Here is a 6,017-nt window from a genome sequence, read left to right on the forward strand (position 1 = left end):
ACCACCCCGAATGAAGCGCTGAATGCGATCTTGAACCTCCCTAGCCTGGACTTAGCAGGCATGGAAAGGGCCAAATCGGCAGCTATTCGACTGAGGGACACAGGGCAGTGGAAAGCCCAATTTAATGGCCATGCTAAAATTCTCCAGCATGATAAATCGATTCCGAAGATCACGGATCTATGCAAATCCATTGAATATAGTCACACACCCTTTGAGGCCCTGATTCCTGGAAACAGGGCCGACCAGGCACGACGGACGCAATCTATTTCTATACAGATGGGTCCAAATTAGAAGGACACGTTGGCGGAGGTGTATACTCCGAACAATTAGATATCAGGAAGTCATTCAGGCTCCCGGACCACTGTAGCGTCTTTCAGGCGGAGGTCCACGCTATAAAAGAAGCACTAACTTGTTTAGGGAACTTTAGCCTCCAGAGAGGACACCTAAACATATATAGTGACAGCCAAGCGGCTATTAAGTCGATCTACTCGACAAACACCAACTCCCGTACAATAGCAGACTGTCGCAGATCTCTCCACGAGATGGCAAATCAGTTTACTATCAGCCTAATATGGGTTCCGGGTCACCGGGACATCGTAGGCAACTGCATAGCGGACGAATTAGCCAGGCAGGGCACCACTAAGCTTCTCCTCCCAGGAGAGGAAAATGTCGGTATGCCCATGGTTACTTGCAAGCTAAGCATAAAAAACCACTTCAACACACTAGCCAACACCCATTGGCAAAACGCACCACAGTGTCGCATCTCTCACCAGACATGGCCTGTGATAAACAACAAAAAAACCTCGGAGTTACTCAAACTCAGCCGCACAGAGTGTGGCATGTTGATTCGAGCTCTTACAGGCCACTGGCTTGTTGGCGCACATGCCGGCAGGCTAAAAGCCCCGCAAAATGATTTCTGCAGAAGCTGTAGGGATGAGGAAGAAGTGGAAACGGTAGAACACCTTCTCTGCTTCTGCCCAGCCCTATGCAGACTCAGACTGAAACACTTAAGAAGCCCCTTCATCGAAGATCTTACCGAAATATCGGAGATTAATCTCAAAAACGTGCCTTTATTAAATCTTCCGGGTGGAAGACATGCTGATCAGCTTAACACAGGCTGAAACTACTAGAAACGGGAGCATAGAGAAGGAAAAAACGAGATCATGCGGTATCACAATGGACTCATTGAGGTCTAAGTGTGTCGGACTATAGTCCGACAGCCGCCCAAACCTAACCTAACCTAAGTGTGGCGTGAATTTGTTTGATTGGGTTTGTTGCCCCATATTTTGGATGAAGGAGTTTCTGGTTGTATGGTGTTGTAAAGGAGCTGGAAGCTTCGCCTTTTCTTCTTTTTATTTCAAAGTTTATAATGTTTGTAAGGTTGATGTTGCGATTAAGTGCTTTCCAAGCTAATTGCTTTTCTTTTTTTAACTAGGCTAGTTGAAGCGTTTTGTATTTACTGAGGTTTGTGGGATAGAAATGTTTGCGCAATGTAGTATAATTTTGTTGATATGTGCGGCTTCTTTATTGACATTAACTGAAGTGGGAAATATTTCGTTATGTTTGTGTGTGAGAGTCTCGTGTTGCTCCCAGTTGGCTTTTTTCAATATAAAAAATGGTTTTGAAAATTTGTTTATCTTGTTTGGAGGGAATAGGGAGATAACTATTGGAAAATGGTCTTTGCCGTGGAACACACTTGGCGTGTGGGGCTAGTGTTGCCGAGCAAAGTGAAAGGTCGATATGCGTGTAAGTATTGTGTGTTGAGAAGTGTGCGGGGGATTTTTCGTTTAGTAAGATTAGCTGTGTGTTGTCAATAAATTGTTGTATTGTTTTTCCTCGAGAATTAGTTTTCGGGGAACCCCAGGCAGGGTGCCATCCGTTAAAGTCTCCTAGAATTAATGAGAGTCTTTGATTATTGTACAAAGTGTCTTCAAGCATTTGGTTTGTGACGGTTCTGTTTGGGGCAATGTATGTTGTCTTTATGTGCATGTTCTCCTTGGATTTTATCGTGTATGATATGTGCATTTCTAGAGCTTCAAGGTATTTTGGAATGTTTACTATAGAATATTGAATTGACTTGTGTACTAATAGCGCTACGCCGCCAAATCTATTGGTGGCTATGTTTGTTAGTAGTATGTAATTTATTGGAGTTGGAATATTGTTAGTGTATTCTATGTGTCTTTCTGATATGCGGAGAGTATTTTTTAATCAGGATTAGGAGGTTATTATAGTTATTTGTATATCCTTGAATATTCGATTGAATTAAAATTATTGACATTTTGATAGTGTTAGAAGTTCTGAGGTTGAACCTTAGAGCAGGAGAGATCTGTGGCTGTTAAACTGATTCGCTTTCGCTGTTAGTGGTATGTTTGTTTTTGTTAGAGGATTTGGCTTTTGATTTAGTTGGTTTGAAGTTAGTACAGAGAGGGTTTGACTTTTCTTTAGGGAATATTTTTGGTTTACGGTCCTTTGTGAGTTGAGATTCGTATGCGGTTGTTATTTTGGTGGGGTTCATGTTGTCCGTTTCCATGGCTTCGGTGTCGACTTGGTCCTGTTGGTTGTGGTTTTGGAGAATTTTTTTTGGTGCCAGTGTTATTTTGATTGATGCAGATGAGGTTGTAGGTGTGTTTGATCGGTTGTGATCGCAGGATGTGGATGTAGTTTGTGCATTTCAAGATGTTAATGTGAGAGTGTTTGAAGATCGGGTTCTTATTGTGGTTGTGGTGTTTGTAAGTGTGTTTGCATAAGAATTTATTTTTTTGTTTCCGTGTCGCTCAAAGTATATACCCAGAGCAGTTTTATGATCGACTTTTTCGGTAGTCTTTATAGCAGTAAGTTCTTGTTGTTTACAGAATGTGGGGCATTTGCGGTTCAAATGGCTGTGTTGAGAGTCAAGTTCGGGATTGTTTACGCAATTTAGGCATTTTTTGTCGTTTTTACAGAGCTCTCCTTCGCTGGTGTGTTTTTCATCTGAGCAATTTAAACATTTTTCTGTGCTCTTGCATATGGGTTTTTTTTTATATTTTTTTTTTTATATTTTTTTTTATATTCATTTATTTCATACAACTATATACAGTAAAAGTGAGTTCAAGAACAGGATTAGGGGGCCGTGGTTGCGCAGTATCACCGCAAGGTATTGCTTCGCGCAATGGTAGCCACCTAGGCTGTTACTTCTCTCTTCTCGTTGTCGGTGCGACGCAGCGTTCGCAGTACGCTCGCTGCGTAGACTGCCGTCGCTTCCCAATTCGCATCCTTCAGCAGCATGAGGGGCACAAAAGTTTCTGGCCGAACTCTTGCCCCGGTGGTCTCCATGAGTATCTGGCGGTCATAGCCAAAGCGGCGACATTCAAAAAGGACATGCTGAGCGTCCTCGACAATGCCGCTGCCGCACTCTGGGCAACCGTCCTCCGTGTCGTGCCCGAAGCGCTTAAGGAAGCTTCGGAAGCAGCCGTGTCCACTCAGCGCCTGCGTGAGGTAAAAATCCACCTGGCCGTGCTTCCTACGACCCCAGGCTGCCTGCCAGTTGACGACGCTCTGCATCCTGGCCCTTCTCTTCACCTCGGTCTTGGTACTGCGGTCCGCCTGTTCGCCTGCTAGAGCCGCGCGAATCTCTTTGGCCTCCCGCACTAGTTCACACAGGGGAACTTGGCCTGCGATGACAAGGGCTGCGTCGTCCGAGATCGTCCTGAAGGCACCCGAAATTCTAACGGCGCACAGGCGGTACGTCGAGTTAACACCTCGCATGTAGCTACTCACAGCAGTGGCCTCAGCCCACACTGGAGCAGCGTACAGCAACTGCGACTTGACAATAGTCGCGAGGAGCCTGCGTCTGTCCTGCTTCGGTCCCCTGGTATTCAGCAGGATCCTGCAGAGCGATCCTGTGGTTTCGCTTGCCTTCTTGTTTACGAACTCCAGGTGTTCGCGGTAGGAGAGGCGGGTGTCCAGCATGACTCCCAGGTACCTTATGGCAAGCTGAGAAGTTATCGTTGACCCTCCGATCTGAATATGCGCCGACTCCACTGCTTTCCTGCTTTAAATCAGCACCGCCTCAGTTTTGTGTGAGGCCAGCTCTAGGCCCGCCACTGCGAGCCACTCCTCCACTGCTCGAATTGCGCAGTTTGCAGCTGCATCCACGGCCGCAACTTCCTTGGCCACCACAACCAGCGCGACATCATCCGCAAAGCCCACAATGTCGGTGCTGCTCGGCAGTGGGAGCTTCAAAACACCGTCATACATCGTGTTCCAAAGCAGAGGGCCCAGTACCGAGCCTTGAGGAACACCGGCTGTCACCTCGTAAGTCCTGGGGCCCACAGAGGTATCTAGGACCAACTCCCTTTTGCTGAGGTAGCTGTGCACTACATTCAGCAGGTAATCCGGGATGTTGAAGGACCGTAGTGCCTCCAGTGTCCTTCCCCAATCGGCTGTGTTGAACGCGTTCCGTATGTCCAGCGTGACCACTAGACAATACTTTTTCGTCCCACCTTTCCATCTGGTACCCGCGATGGCTGTAGCAGTAATATTGGGGACCCTCTCTATCGCGTCCAGTGTAGATTTCCCTTTACGGAAACCGTACTGGTTGGAAGACAGTCCACCGGCATCCTCCATAGCAGCGTTAAGCCTTGTTGCAATGACCCTTTCGAAGACCTTGCCTATAGTGTCCAGCAGGCAGATGGGTCTATAGGAAGAAGCTTCGCCCGCTGGTTTCCCTGGCTTCGGCAGGAGCAAAAGTTTTTGGCGATTCCACCTGTCGGGGAAGGTCCCTTCCAGCAGGCACGTGTTGTAGAGCGATGATACCACGCCCGGATGGAGGGATATCAGAGTCTTCACTGCCGTGTTCGGGACCAAATCCGGCCCGGGTGCCTTCCTGCTCTTCAGGTTCCTTGCCGCAGACAATAGTTCCGTCTCCGTGACCGGACATATCTGGCTCCCAATTTGTCGCGTCCATCGGGGGATGCAATGGCGGCGACCCTCTGGAAACAGCACTTGGACAATGCCTTCCAGGACCGCTGGGTCAGTAGGCGACCTGTTGCCGGCACTCACACGCTTGACCACCGTCTTGTAGGCTCTTCCCCATGGGTCGTTTTCCAGCTCGTCACAGAGCTTGAGGTAGCTCTCCCTCTTGCTGTCCCGAATCGCCAGTTTGAGTGCCTTCTTTGCACTCTTAAAGCTAGAGTTGCAGGCAGAAAGGTTTGCGGTGCCTCTCGCCCTTTGGATTAACCTCCTGGCTCGAAGGCAGGTCCTGCGCAAGCTAGCGATTTCCTCGCTCCACCAGTACACTGGCACGTGGTGCTTCCGAAAGGTCTTTCGCTGCTGCATGCTTTGGTCACAGGCTTCCTCCAGTCTGGCTGCCAATTTGTTCGCTGCTACATCTGCCGAGTCCAGCTCAGATACAGCCAATCCCTCCAGTGCGCTGGCGAAGGTCTGTGTCCTAAAGGTGTCCTGGCGGTAGTCTTTTCTTGGCCCGGTCATCGGCTGGCTTTGGCACGGTGGACCGCCAACTGTCAGCAGGATGGCCTCATGGTCGCTGGCCGTGAACACCTCGCCTATCCTCCAGCGTGTGCTACGGGATAACGAGCTGCTCGCGAACGATAGGTCGATGATTGAACCGGCCCCAGCTCTGTTGAAGGTGTGCTGGGAGCCCTCGTTCAACAGGACGATGTCCAGTGACGCAATTGCTTCAAGGATGGTGCGGCCCCTGGCGTTGGTATAGAGGGAGCCCCATTCCTTGGCCCAGTCGTTAAAGTCGCCTCCGATCACCACGTTGCTCCTTCCTCTCAGGTCGCTGATCAGCTCGTCCATGATCCTGCTAAATGACGTCAACACTCACGCCGCAGAGCCACAGTGCAGCTTTGCCTGTGCGATCCGTGACCCAATCGCTGCTGCTTTCCACTCTGTAGGGCTCACTGAGTATCGCCACCTCAGAACCCAGCTCACGCACCGTCTGCTTCAGGAGGTCCTGCGCGGCCCTACAATGGTTCAGATTTAGCTAAATCAATTGCATGACGGCCGAGGTCTCC

Source organism: Drosophila suzukii, unplaced genomic scaffold (assembly GCF_043229965.1).
Source record: "Drosophila suzukii unplaced genomic scaffold, CBGP_Dsuzu_IsoJpt1.0 scf_21, whole genome shotgun sequence".
Classification (NCBI taxonomy): Eukaryota; Metazoa; Arthropoda; class Insecta; order Diptera; family Drosophilidae; genus Drosophila; species Drosophila suzukii.